This window comes from Clinocottus analis, unplaced genomic scaffold, assembly GCF_023055335.1.
Source record: "Clinocottus analis isolate CAN_PGR_092001 unplaced genomic scaffold, fCliAna1.0.p SCAF_3, whole genome shotgun sequence".
Taxonomy (NCBI): domain Eukaryota; kingdom Metazoa; phylum Chordata; class Actinopteri; order Perciformes; family Cottidae; genus Clinocottus; species Clinocottus analis.
The window spans coordinates 7,941,839-7,956,666 of NW_027176042.1; the positions used below are offsets into that span (position 1 = coordinate 7,941,839).

Here is a 14,828-nt window from a genome sequence, read left to right on the forward strand (position 1 = left end):
ATTGTACACAAGATGGCGGCGCTCCGAGGAAGGCAAGAGGGGAGGCTGAGGGACAAAGGCAAGAGAAAAATAAACAAAGCCAGTGCTCCTTTTCCTTTTTTTTTTTTTTAAAGGGCGAAAAGGACGACAGTGTGAGCGGCCAGCAGGAGCAAAACCAATCATGTCAGCTTGTACTGAGTTGCATTTCTCTCATAAAACAAATGAAAAGGAGTGACGTTTTCGGGCTCCCCCTCGGTTCTAGGTTCCTTGAATTATGTGGCACCGCATTAAGGTGTCGGGGGGGGGAATAATCTGACCCTTCTTGCAGACATTACATTTTTTATTTTCAAGTGAACTTCAGCTGGAAGGGACTGAACATGAAGAAAAAATCGCTGTGTGTGTATATCACATGCATTTTCCACAAGCGTATGCATCACTCCGAGAAATTCTGCCTCCGTCTTTAATCCGATTCCAGATCAAATGACAGAAATTCATTCAAACCCAGTAGCACGACGCGGCTCCTCCAGTTTTCCGTCATTGTTGCCGTTTTATTTTTTTCCCCTCCTTCTTCTCCTTCTTCTGCTTCCCCGCGGGTCCCTCTGGGTTAGAGTCGTATTATGTCTCCCAAATCCGCAGCTCGCTACCATGGCATAACTCTTCATGATGGCTGGATTTGGGCTAAAGCTGCTGTCAGAACAGGATATCTTGCTAATGTGTTGAGCAGGCCTTGTGCCGGCACAAGGGAGGGGGGAGGGAGGGCGGAGGGAGGGCGGAGAGAGGGCGGAGAAGAGAGCGGAACAGAGAGAGTTGAATTTTTGGAAACACGGCGACAAAGTCCGGGTTCAAAGTGATGGATCTGTCAGAGATGTCGATGCTCTGATCTAAAGAGGGATTATTCTAGGACACCATGGCTGTCTTTCTCTCTCGCTCTTGCTCTCTCCTACTCTCTCTCTCTCTCTCTCTCTCCGCCCTGACGACGGAGCACAGCTGCGCCCACAGCTGTGCTCCGTCGGCCCACAGCAGACCCTGCTCTTTATCACCCTGATTGGTCACATGGGGTGTCATTACTTCCACCCTGGCATTGCCCCGTGTATAGAGGAGGGGGGCGGGGGACCTGATGCTGGGCTCTGTTTGTGTCTGCTGCCTCCTAACCCATCCCCAGTGTTTGTGTTTTGGGGTTTTCCAGCACACGGGGGGGCCCCCCCCCGGATATTAGTTGGAAACATTTGTGGCTCATATTTAGTGCTCCACGCTCGTTACGTATCAAAGCGTTTCACACACGAGTGCCAAAAATGCTTTGAAGGCTGCCTTGAGCAATTTTTTTTTTGCCAAATCCATTTGTTCAAAACCAATCTATTGCTGTTTAAGGATGTAAATGTGGACCATTTAGCGTTTGCCTTTTTAAAAAAAAAAAAAAAGAAAGTTTTTGCGTTGGTACTTGCCCAAAACTAGTATTGTGTCTGCCCAGTATCAATCGATTTCCAACCGTTTCCAGCTCAAGTTTGTGCAACGAGAGCACCAGAACTAAATCTGACTTTGCGTTTGCTTCCAGTGATCCGCGCTAGCGCTCGTTGAGGTGAGTGATTTATCTTCCAAGTGGAGGGAATGAGGATTTGAAGCAACTCCACTGCTTGAATCCCAGTTACATTGAATTTAAACTGCGTTCTCTCGCGGCCCGAGCTCTCGTTTCGCTGTTTGTGTTTGACAGGGTTTAACGTTTGAGGAGTTTGGCTTTTTTTTTTTGCCTTTTTTTTGTGTGTGGAAAAATGAAGGAAAAAAAAAAAAAGGCTTTGTTAGAAAACGTGTCGAGCGCTGAGAACACAGTTGGTTTCAGCGCTCCATGCTAACACTTGTTTTGCGTTAAGTGATTTTATTTTTGATAATGAGAGTTTGTACCACCTCTGTGAACTCACTGGACCGTGCCACTGAGAGCGGGCATCGATCGCCCGGTCAGATTCTTGTTAAAGTAGTCTTTGTTCTTTATTTACACAGTATTTATTGTCTTCACAGTCCGGGTTTTTGAAAGCTGGTTCCAATATTGATATCTGAGTGAATTAAAGGAAGAAAAAGGAAGAAAAAAACAAGTCTGACAACTACGGGGTTCTTTGTAACAGACACATTTCAGATGTTCAGCCTATAGGCGATTTATTGGTGGAGCTTCAATTTTCCTCCTGCAAACTTTTCGGACTCTGAAGTCTCTGGTTAAAATTCCGATGAAATGTGGCGCAAGAATAACAAAAGCTCTTGCTTTGTTTATGTGGAAAATACCTCTGACACAAACACCCCGTCCCCCCGTCACACAAACTTTTCTTCACTTCTGGAGAAGCCTCAGCGCACCTTACCGACACAGAACCTTACATCATCTCCATTTCTGTCTCATCCTCCTGCCTCTTGTTCCACTTGTAGTTCAACTGCCCCCCCCCCCCCCCCCCGCCGATCCCCGATCACATGACTCTGAGGACGATTGGACCTCGCCGTCGGTCCGAGGGGAGAAATCTCCCTTCGCTCTTTTCTCCATTGCTGTTCCTCCCTTCGCAGTGTTTCGCCTGCAACTAAACCAACTGCAGTGTGTAGAAAATCTGCTTCTTCCTGTTTACCCCCGTCACGCACGTGCCCCGTGTAGGTGAACGCTCGCGTGACGCATTAATGTGGACGGAGCCCGGGTCGCACCAAAGGGGGCCGCGTCGCCGCCGCTAATCCTCCGCACATGTGCTGCGTCGCCGTCCCTCCCGGCTCTCCGGCAGCGTGCTCGCGTCCCGGATGCAGATGCGAGGGGGGTTCTTAACCGGGCTGGCCTCTCGGTGGGACACTGCGCGGACCCTCGCGAGCCCCGGCCGTTGGGCACGTCCCCGTGATACTCGTTACCGGTTAAGGGGTTGGACCGGTGACCGTGCATCACCCGGGTATGGCGGCGAGCGGCGGGGACGGCTATTCTGCCTCTAAATCTCTGTCTCTTTTCCTCTTGGAGGACATGAAATGTAGCAAACCGCTCTCCCCCTCCTCCTCTTCCCCCTTATACCTCAACCCCTCCACCCAGAGGAACCAGTTTCCTGCCATGCCTCCGTGCTGAAATCAGATCCCAGCGTCTCTCAGGCCTTGTTTTTCTTGGCAAGGGCCGGACACAGACACTCACACAGAACCATTTCCACCCGCCGCCGCCGCCGCCGCCGCCTCTCTTTGCTTTCTCCGCCCTCTCGCTCCCCCCCTGCTCTCGTCTTCGTGAATTTACAAAGAGAAACACGATTTGGATCTGCGCTCGCCTCCACCCTTCCAACGGGTTTTCACACCTAAGTGCTCGACCGATAAAAGTCGCGCGGACGGAGTCGCGTCCGAGGATCGACGCCGTAGACGAGCGCGCATGTTCCCCCCCACACGGTCTGGGGCTGTAATTTGAGCCCGACCCTGTTCAGCCGGCACATATTTTAATGACATTTAAACATCTCCAGATGTAATTTAGAAGAAAGAAGAAAAAAAGAAACGCAAAAAGGGTCCAAACAAAATGCCTCGTAAGGATTTTAAGATGATATGTTTCTCTCCACAGCTTGTTTTAGCGATAAAGTTTTCTTGCAGGAAAAGTGACGGGGGAAAAAATCCCCCAAAACTCCTCAAAGACTCGTCTTTGTCGAGCGGGGCAGCATTCCACCGAGTTCATGCGCAGGTTTTTTTTTTTTTTTCTTCGTTCTTTTTCTCTTTTTTTCGTCTCCTTCTTTACTTGCTCCAGTTCAACATCCCTCCACTCGTCGGAGCCCCGACTTGACAGAATGTGAGCGACGCAGAGTACAGCGCATTGTTTTCCAGCGCGGCTCTGCGGCTTGTGGGAACAGGGCCGTAAAGAGCGCTTGAGTGACAGAAGCGTGCACTCCGGTCAGTCGGCTCATTGTCGTCTGGCGTTTACACGCCTTTGGCCCTCACACCACTGCCGTGCCCCCACCACCACCACCACCACCACCACACACACACACACCACCCGAGGCAGTTTAACTGCGGCACCCATGAGTTAGTGCTGCGCTGCTGGTTGAAAAGGTGCTCTGTCTCCGGGGCCCGGCGGTGTGGAGGAGCGCCGAGTATGTGTGCTTTTCATGGATGGGTACACAAGGCCCGACCCCCCCCCCCCCCCCCCCCCCCAACTCTCGCCTGTCTGCTTGTGTTTGTGTGGTTATGTGTGTGTACTCACATGTGTAGTAGGGAAGGCGGGTTGGAGTTGGAGAAAGAGAGGAGGGGGTCCCTACAACAACAACAAACTGGGCTCATCAGGGATGTTAAACAGTCCCATATTTCTGGGAGGAAAGCAAACGGAGCTGGCCGAGCGTCCGCACGTATTTCGAGTGCACGCAAGTCAGCCGAGTCCGAGGCGCTGATGGGAGTCGTAGTTATCTCGTGCCGGTAACCGCCCGTCCTCTCCTCCCTCCTTGCCTACAGCCGAGCGCAATGGAGGCCCGTGGGCCGATCGCACAGGTCTCGTGAGGTGCCGCGTCCAAAAAGCGTTCTTCTTCACTGAGGTCCCGCACTGAGGGATGTGGGGGGGGGGGGGGTCTGAACCCTCCCTCGGGTGCTCCATGTCACAAGCCGTCGAAGCGAAATCACACAATTGCATCTTTAAACGGATCGACATGCCGTGTAATAGCTGACATTCGCTGATCAAATATCCTGACACACACACACACACACACACACACACACACACACACTTCCACCCCCTGCCTGCTGTGTTGGAGCCAATCACGTGTCCGTCCCGCTGCTCATTACGCAAGGATACAGCTGAGCGTCCTTTCTTTTTTTTTCCTTCTCTTCTCCGTCGTCTTCTCTTCCCCCCCCTCTCTGCATTTCTTTTCTTTCTTTTTTTTGGGTCTGCACTCCCTAATTTGATTCTGGGCTCAGCGGATGTTGCAGCTTGATCTTTGCACATCACAATGTCTCGTCGTTGTTGTTGCTGTAAAATGTTGTTGTTCTCCCAGCTTTCCCATGGCTAGTAATTAAAGGTGTGTGTGTGTGTGTGAGTCTAAGGGGGGGTGGGGGGTGTGGATGAGACGGGGGCTGTCTTCCCCTCAACCCCCCTTCAAACACACACACACACTCGGCGGGGTGAGGTGAGATGGTGTTGTGTGTGTGTGTGTGTGTGTGTGTGTGTGTGTGTGTCTCTCCAGCCAAGGCCAAATGAAAAGCCTTTGCAACTTGCATTCACATTCAATTAAAAGCTCCCCCTCTGCGGCCGTGGAGGAACAGCTGCAGAGACTCCACGCTGTCTGTTCTCCTCAGTTGCTGTCGAGAAGGTCGCGGCTCGTCTCCCGTCAGAGGTTTACGCACACGCACACACGCACACGCACACACACACACACACGCACACACACGCAGACAAACAGAGACAAACATTAGACACTGACACAAAACAGCAAAGAAAGCGCGAGCTAGAATCACATCCAAATGTTTACACGGAACGACGGTGTCCTCGTTTGGTCGCTCCCTTATCTCTCCGGCATAATAAGTCGCAATTACAGAGAAGAGTGCATAATGTGGACAACAAGCCTGCAAGAGGGGAGAGGAAGAGAGCGGGAGAGGGCTTGTAAACAGATACTTGTGTTCTTGGAAAGAGATGTGTACCTGAATGAGTCAACAATTAGACTTTATTTGCTGATTTGAACGCTGGTCAGAAGACTTTCCCCATCGGAGGCTCTGATGATGCCGTCACTAACATCATCACCTCCGATGCAACAGTTTGCACGCTGCAGAATCATATTGGGCAGTTGTTTATCGCCGGCGATTGTTATATTTGTTTCCTTCACATTTTTCTGCATTGAAGAAGAAAAAACGGGTAAAGAAGCCGCCCTGTGTTGTTTGTTTTTTTTGGCGTGCAGTGGAAATGTGGTAGAATTTAGAAAGTATAACGTGTACGCAGTGTTGAGATTTTGATTTGTAGGCGAGGAAATGTGCTCCCAATTTCACACCGTAGTCGATCGAAACGTGACACGTGGAGTTACTCTAATGTCCCACATTTGCATATTCATCCGCTTTCTGCGGTCAGCGTTGTTGCGTGAAGCGGACAAACCGGGGCAAACAGAGTCCTCGAGTGACGTCCAGTTATGGACGTCCTCCCTTCGCCGAGAGGTGAGGAGAAATGATAATGTGGTCAGCGATGGCTTCCGCGAGTGACTCGCCTGGCTGGCCGCGAGGGCGAGGGCCGTCTGATCCAGCCTAAATTTAAACCTGTGGACAGACGAGTCTAGCCAGCGGCCGGCCTCATTCCAGCCGCTGATCATCCACGGCATGGAGAGAGGGAGGGAGGGAGAGAGAGAGAGAGGGAAAGAGAGAGAGAGAGAGAGAGAGAGGGAAAGAGAGAGAGTCGACCTCGGGCCTTTTATGTCTGTCCTCCTACTCCTCTCACTCCCTCCTCTGCTCTCCCTCACTTCCCTCATCTGTTTTTCTTCCAGCTTTGAAAGTATACTTTATAACTTTGGCTGTGTTCTCGGGCCTCCAGACGCTCCAGACGCTCCAGAAGAGGGCGAAAAAAGAAGGAAAAAACCTGTCCACATTAGAGAACTTGAAGCATTGTTGAGCTGAAATATATAGTGCGCCAGTGGGATCCACTTCTCATTCAGTCTTTTCTGCACCGTCTTTTGGAAAAGTCGTAATGTTCTTCTTCTTTTTTTTTCTTTTTACCAATTATCCTCCGTTTTTCAGCGGAGACGTTTGGCTTCTTCCTCCTGATGGATCTGACGTGGTGATTTAACTTGTACAAAATCGGTTTTCATTTGCTTTTATGAACACCTGGGAGAATGTTTCCCGGACGAAAAAGAGAAGAAGGAGGAAACAAATTTTAATTGGTTCGTTTGGAATTGCGGTGAATAAAATATGAAGCAAGAGCGGCGATTGTCGCCACGCCTGGAGAAAGAAAAGGCAGGTGCCAGGAGACCATCCAAAAAAAAAAAAAAACCAGACATTATTGGATGCACTCCAAAAAAATAAAACCCATGTGAAGATGTGAAAGTGGCAATTAGCAAATATGCGGCAGCTAGTTTCTACGTATGAGTCAAATGAAAGCCCTCGAACAAGGTGGACACGTTGTACTGTACTTCATGCTAAGGGTTATAATAATAATAGTCTGTTCTTCTGGGAAATGCACTCACAAAGCCTCTCCTTATCTCTCCTCTTGGTGCTTTGGCTCCTCAGAGTCATGTAATAGATGGGAGACCGTCTCAGTGGAAGATTGGAAAACACACACAGATGTTCACAGAACAGAGCCGCTATTATGCTACATTTGTCTACTTGTTTCTTTTTTTTATTACCGCACTGAGAATTATTAGTCTGCCAGTTTGTTTTATATGACAATGGAAAGAATAAAAAAAAAAAGAAGAAAAGAAAGTGCCTCGCACAGATCCGAGCGGAGTCCCACATGGCTTCAGGCCTCCTGAGCTAAAGCCAGCGAAGGAGCTTCAGCTACATCAGGGGTGTCAAACTCATTTTAGGGGGACACACGCTGCCCATTTTGATCTCAAGTGGGCCAGACCAGTGAAATCGCAGCATAATAACGCATAATTAACGACAATGTTTCTCTGTGTTTAAATCATTGGTGACGGTTTTTAGATGATAAAGTCTATTTTGAGGTCTTTCAACAATTAACTACAAACGTAAAGACCAAACATTCAGACATCAGGACTCAGTTTATCTGCCTCGGCTCTCCTCTGCAGATTCCCTCGCTTTGTGACGCCACTTTCATGACGTGAGCCATGTTTCACGACTTCTAACACAATAATGTCAGTGCTCACATCAGTTGTGACTGTGGATCAATGGCTTGCACGACAGTCCTATTAGCAGAAGATCAGAGGTTTGAATCCCAGCTCTGCTAATTTTAGTCTAATATATATATATATATATATATATATATATATATATATATATATATATATATATATATATATATATATATATATATATATATATATATATTCTTCTGTTGGACTGGATGGGCTGGTGGGCCGGATCCGGCCCGCGGGCCGTATGTTTGACACCTCTGAGCTAGACGCACCTCACAAGGCAGACAGCTCAAAGACAGACATGTGTGTTCTCCACTGTGGCTCCATTCTCTTCCTCTATCCTTCCATCCTCCCTCTCTCTCTCTCTCTCTCTCTCTCTCTCTCTCTCTCTCCCTCTGTCTCTCTCTCTCACCTCATTCTTCTCCTCCCTGTAATCAGGGCCCTTTGAAGTGGGCAGAGGAGCCAGATTAGAGTGGGACCTGCAGGGTCTTTGACCTGGGGTGAGCCGGGGACGAGTAATTAGACAGGGAATTAAGAGGAGTCTCTCTCTCTCTCTCTCTCTCTCTCTCTCTCTCTCTCTCTCTCTCTCTCTCTCTCTCTCTCTCTCTCTCTCTCTCTTTCTCTTCTATATATGTGTGTGTAGACGTGTGTTTGTGTGTGTCCACTGTTTGCTGTGCAGTAGCATTGTGACGTTGAAGCGACCAACATGAGCATGATTATGTACTGGGAGAACGTACATTTAGAAATTCCTCCAAACAAAAAAGTTATTTCATGTAACATTCGGAAATGCACTTTCCATGTGTTTCAGCAACATAATAAAAAGGATCGTACTGTTTTCCGAGGAAAAAAATAATCAATGTCCCAAAGCCGATTTCTTTGGGGGACTAGTGGCAATGCAACAAGCTGACGACACAACGTTGACATGCTGTCTGCTTTACAAAGCTGTAGAAAACATGTTACCAAGTCGTTGCTTATCTACACATCTGACAGACGAGACGCAGCACTGGCTTTCATTTGAAGTTGGGATCCTGTTCCCCTCATGAAGCCAGGTCTTCCGTTCTCTCTCTTTCCTTTTTGCTCTGTTTTTGGTCCCTACTGAGGGAAATATCCGTCTCTTTCACCACAAAAGTGAACCAATGCAGTAAAGCTGAAGGCCTTAAAACTAAAAAAATTAGCTGGAAAAATGCTAAACTGCAGCGTCAGGTGACCCTCTTTTCCCATCACACGTATGTCATCCATTCATGATACGAAAATATCAATGAGTGCAGCTTTAAACTGTACGCTACAACCTAAATCACCTTTAAAACTTTACAGCTATGGACAGCAATACTGGATAATAATGCAGACTTGAAATGGAAGAAGCTGCACCCTTTTGTGCAGTTTCAGTCGTACAAGTAGTGTTAATCATAAGAGTACTACTACTTAATAACAGCAGTAGCGACTTATGTTGGTAGCACTAGAATAAATACAAGAAATAGTTGTACCAGCGTGGTAGCAAATGAGTGATTCTGGTGATGGCATGAGTTGTACTCAGCAATATTCATAACTACGAGCTTACATTTGAGTTTTCACACAAACTTCACTCATGTGATGCCCGTACATTGGCCTGTGGTGTTTGCGTGTGTTGAAGATGAGAGATAAAACTAGAGAGCAAGAGGAGGAATTATACCCAACCAGCTGAGACCAGGCCCTTTGTTATTAAACAGAGACCGTCTGAGGAGCACCCACGTGGCCATATATGGACATCCAGTCGCCCTCTCCCTGAGAGACATGAGAGTGAACCCGAAGCAACTGGCCGGCAAGTGACAGGAACACTCTTGCGTTGACGAAATACACTTAACAGTCTCTGTCTTGTCTCTCTTTCTCTTTCTCTGCAGGTAAGAAAGATTTCCCTGTACTACAAAAGCCTTTGTGATCCACCCTGTAAGTAAAGTGTCCCGATTTTAGGCTCTCTATCTTGTCCCCCTCCTTCCCTGACATCGCCTCCCTGTCTGTGTGTGTGTGTGTGTCTGTGTGTGTGTGAGAGGGAGAGTGCGATCCCCAGGGTACCTGTTGTTGTGACAGGCTCTTGACTTGAGCGGCGTTAAAAGATAGCGTGTAAATTGTAATCTGGGAGCTCTATTCCTTAGCCTGTGTCATGCTAATAATGCCGCGCGTCAGTCAAACCCGGCCGTTGATTGCAGGCACAAGGCGACGCCGCGTCCACCCTCCACCCCCGGCTCTTTTTTCCTATTGTGCAGACGCCCACAAATGGAGCTGTTACCGGCGGCAATTTGGCGCCAGGAGGCGAGTATGGGCTGTGCGATAATGGAGACTTAACCTGTATTGACTCGCCTCCTTTGCATAATCCTTAAGCCAGTGCTAAAGAGTAACTTCCAGTCGGGAGCGTGTGATTACATTACAAGTTAATAGCGCAGAGGTAAACAGATGAGTGACACTGGCTGTAATCCTTCCTAAGGGCCCCGGGGCTCAAAGATGGAGGGGAGCGAGGTTCAGAGAGGAAATACAACTTGGTCTTTAGGAGTGATTCCAGACTTCCTTTTTGTCTTTTTTTGTAGCTCTTATTTCACTCTTTTGCCAGAGCTTCTTTGGGTTATGTGAAAATGTAATGCTTTTTATGGCTCTCCGGATGAAAGTGTCAGCTGTAAGTGTCTAGATTTTGAAAAAGAACACTGTCTGTATCGGTCCAGACGGGACGGCGAGATCTAAAGGGGTGGGTGTGTGTGTGTGTGTGTGCGCGTGTCTTGTAGTAGGAGAAAGACCACTCAGAATCTCCGACTGAAACACGCCTCCATCAGCACCTACACACACACACACACCGGTGTAAACCCATGACTCTTGCTTACATAACCCACCTGCCTTTCCCCGACCTCAGACACATCCTGGGAGCAACAGGGAGCGGAGGAGGTGGGGGATGACAAGGCGCTGTTCAAGATAAGCGTGTTTACTCTGACATTGTGGGCAAGCTGAAAGACGTTCTTATCATTAACAACGAACCGAGTCAACAATGGAAAGAGTTTGAGTCTGTGGTGTTGGCAGACGGTTGAAGGAATCTGACAAGCAGTACAAAGGAGAAATCGACGTGGAGGAAAAATGGGAAGCAAATAAAGAAGCCTTGGCTCACTCCTTGCGGTTTTGCAGTGTTTATGACCACGGGACAGAAGTCAAACTGAAGACTCTCCTCCTCTAACCAGCAGGTAAAGGCGTTGTTGCACTGTAGCGTGGCTGGTCGAGATGCAAGGATGACGCAGCGGCGTATCGCGGCCGCGGGCGGCAAATCCCGACGGTGCCGTCCATGCGCAGCCTCAAGAACAGAAGCGGAAATTGCTGCTCTGACCGCGACGCAGCGGCTTTCCATCCAGGTGCCAAGCGCAAGAGCCCGGCACTTGAGCTGTAACGAGCCCTTGTTCATATCCTGCTTTTTGACCTCTGATCTCACCGCATTTCAAACCCCGGGACATTCCTCCGCGACCAAGCTCCGTCCGCGCGCTGCCTGCGATGACTGACATCATCGCTGTTTAGCCCATTAGGTTTGCGTCTCTTGAGAAGAAACAGCTGCGTCACCCCCCCCCCCCCCCCCCGAAAACCGCGTCGAGGGCGTATTTCGGTGCCTCGGTTGCAGAGAAACATTTGAACTCGGTTCCCCGGAGGGCCAGCCAAGCCCGGCCGTTGGGAGCGAGGAACAGAGCGTGTTGTGCAGTCTCGCATTCAACCTCATTTCCCTTCCAAACCTTCATCCACTTTGGCCAGACCACACATCCTTAACCGTCGATAGTTCTGCTGGCTTGCACTTGCTCTCCGTTACACACAACCGCGCAGTCACGACCTCAGATAGGGATCACATTCAGCCTCGCTTGGCTGCTAACAACCCTCAATTGCATTTTGGGTTTACAACCGAGCAGGGCTTGAGGTGCCCCTCAGTATTTATAAACAGTTATGATCGCATTTGCTCAATGAAATTATCTGAAATTTGTAATTTTCCGGGAGGTCAAAAGCAACATGGCTGTCAAGGCGAAAGATATTTGCGCCGCGCAATCTACCGGCGGGCTGTTGGTGCGGTTTGGTGTTGGCCGGGCTGACGGTGTAGAGATGCACCATGGGTGATGGGTTGAGCGGGAGGTTACAAAGAGGGATGCAGCCGCCGAGGTAAAACATCACATCGGCAGCTCGGCCCTCTTTTGGACTGATAAAATCCAGGCCGGTGTTGGGTGTCCAGAATGGGTTTGGCCAAGTAAGGCAGGCAAAGTGTTTGAGTTTTCAAATGCAGTTGGCACCGTGGGAGGAGTGCAGTGGCGTCGCAAAAAGGCCCGCGTGAAGACAAACAAATGGGTTGAATTAATTTACCCGCAGAAAATGTAGAAAAAAGAACACGCGCCCACACATCTGAAATAAATCCCTCGGGGTGGCAAACGGGGGTCGAGAGAACTTTTCTTGTCGTCGTGTTTCACTTGAGATGGGCGTTAATTTGCCGCGGGCCAAACGTGTCGGTGACACGCCGACGGGGAGGGAGCGCTGCGAAATTGCGGCAGCCGAGAGTCCGTGCTGGGAGAGTGATGCACCGTTATCAGGCCAGGAGGGAGAGGTGCGGATGACGATGGAAAGGGGAGGATGTGACACAGAGGGAGGTGATAATGAACCTTGTTTTACCCCCAACCTCTCCTCCGCATCCCTCCTCTCCTTCCCAGACACTTCCACGCTACCAGTGCCATCTGCCGCTCTGATTGTGCTTCGTCTACAGGACCAATGACGAACCGGCTGGCAGCCCTCTCCTTCGGGTTGTGAAGAAGCATGTGTTCTTCATAAACCTCTTTCTCGTATTCTCTCTCAGTTTCTCCTCCATTACGCTCTCTGTCTCGCTTTCCAAATCCCCTCAATCAGCCAGAGGTCAAGTGAAGATGCTCAGGGGGAGTATAGGGGTGGAGGGTGGGGGGTGGTTTCGCGCATTCGCTGATGACTTTAACGAAGGGTCAGAGCAATGGGGATTACTGCTCGGCTCGTGTTGAGCTAGCAGCTCCGGCTCATCAGGGTGAAGGATGGCAGCGCCTTGGCATAGTGGAATGACAGCGAGTCGTAACCGGCTGGCAGCGCACTGACGAATCTGGCTCAGATGCCGCTTCACCCTTCGAAACTGCCAAATCCAGCTTCGAGAGTCAGCCGAGCGTTGCTAGTTAAAGCTTTTTTTGGAAAACGAACGCGGGGTCACTGACATTTATCTCGGAGAAGATCATTTGAAAATGAGCCCGACTATTGTAAAGGATCCCTCCAGGGTTTAACAAAGAGGGCCAACACTATGTAGACTGCCTTTTAATTTAACCCCGCTGGACCGCAGCACAGCTGGAGGGAGCCCTGTTTCGCTGGATACAAATCCTCCGCTAGTGCATTGTGTAAAACCCCCCAGGGCAGCTCACACACACGGGGGCATTCCTCTCCCTCTGGGCAGGGATTGGTCAGAGGATCCTTCACACTGTTTTAAACCCTCGATGTAGCAACAGAGCCCAGCTTTTGGATCAGGTGGGAGTTGCTCCGAGAGAAAAATGTTGTTTTCTGCCTTTTTATGAGGACCATAAGTCGTCGGACAAATATGAGAGGAGTGAGGACCTTTCCTGTCCTCATGGCTGGATGTCATGTTTAGGTTATACCGTCGTGGTGGGCGTGTTAGAGTTATGTTTTCTTTATGGTTGCATGTGGTTGAAATATGTAAATATTTAGCAATAAGTCCTGTTTATTATGTTTAAGGCATACTAGTGATTCAGTATTGTTCTTCAAGCTTCAGGGAGTCGCAATAGATGTGTTAATAATCAAAATGTATGCAGCGGATGCCAAGATTTCTTGACTTCTTGTCCCTGTAGGCAAAGCTCCAAGAGCATTGTATCCTACGTTTCCCAGAATGCAACTTGATAGCATGTTCCCACAGACCCGTTACGCCTGGTAACCTCCAGCTCCACAGACCGAGTTCAAAAGGCAGGGCCTGCTGTTAGCAACATCAGATCTCCAAGTCCAAACCAAGATGACCTTGATGCCGTCATCTGTAAAATGTATTTACCTCAAATGTCCAGAAGCCTCCCTCAGAGTCAGCTTTTACAGTTTGAGTAGTACCGATTTAAAATAGGTAGATGAAATAACAAATGAAGGCTAATAATAAATTCTTTAAGATTGAAGGTCCGGTTGATCTGGAGTTATTTGTGGTTACTGGTTAGGAATGGCAACTGTGGCAGAATACACCAGTTCATAACTAAAAGTACGATAGAGAAGCTCAGGCTAAATGCAAAAATACTGAATGGCTATTTCTTTGAAATAAAATTAAAAAACGATTTTAATATTAAAATCTTGGGGATTATAAATAAAATGGATTTATATGCGTGCTGTACCAAGTGAGGTTAGGGGTTGGGGAGATAATTGTGGTCAATGGAGGGTTTTTGCCAGGATAGCAGTACCGTAATGTGTCCGTGCAGCGTACAATATGTTCCCGTGCGTATGTGTTTCAGTGTGCTGCACAGGACCGCCGGCTGCTTGTTAGTACAATACCAGACACGTCCATCAGTGACATCCCTCGCTGCCCCGCCGGCGAGCCCCGGCTTTCAGAGTCTTCACGCTGGTTTTTCAAGAATCCTCATTTAATGTGTACAAGGTGGGCGATGGGAGAATTCATCCTGACCTTCTCCTCCTGTCTGCTTCGGTCTGCTTTGCTAGAAGAAGAGAAAAGGACACGCAGATCAACCCAGACTTTGTATCGCACCCTCTCACACATCTTCTCTCTCAGTCTCGCTCTCTGTCTATCTCTTCCTCACTCTCTCTGTCTCTCTCTCTCTCCCTCTCTCTCTCTGTGTGTCTCTCTGCAATTTCAGTAGCAGCACTAAACCTCAGCTGTAGAGTCTGACCTTTTTGGAACTGGCAAACTCAATCAGCAGCCAGAAGACTTTCCCCTCGTCACCATTGTCTTTTGGCTCTTTTGCTCCTAATATGGGGAAAATCTAATTCAATTAGCCGGGGCGACGGCAGGCAGGCTGTATGGGGGCTAAGTGGCGAGGGAGAGACGGAGAGATCTCGAGGTCGGGTGAGTCTAATCCTGGTCCACCTTAACAGCGCCGACCTCTGGGAGTC

At 49.0% G+C, this 14,828-nt stretch overlaps 1 protein-coding gene across 3 annotated transcripts in view; it reads left to right on the top strand.

Moving 5' to 3' along the window:
• Positions 1-14,828, top strand: part of pdzrn3b (PDZ domain containing RING finger 3b) — an 87,511-nt gene that overhangs the window by 34,774 nt on the left and 37,909 nt on the right. Inside the window, exon 1 of one of the 3 annotated variants that reach the window (XM_068594987.1) lies at positions 9,637-9,650. The exons of the other annotated variants lie outside the window; for them this stretch is intronic. The gene's annotated coding sequence lies outside the window, so the exon portion shown is untranslated. Of the gene's footprint in view, positions 1-9,636; positions 9,651-14,828 lie in introns of those variants that run through there. 3 annotated transcript variants of the gene reach the window in all.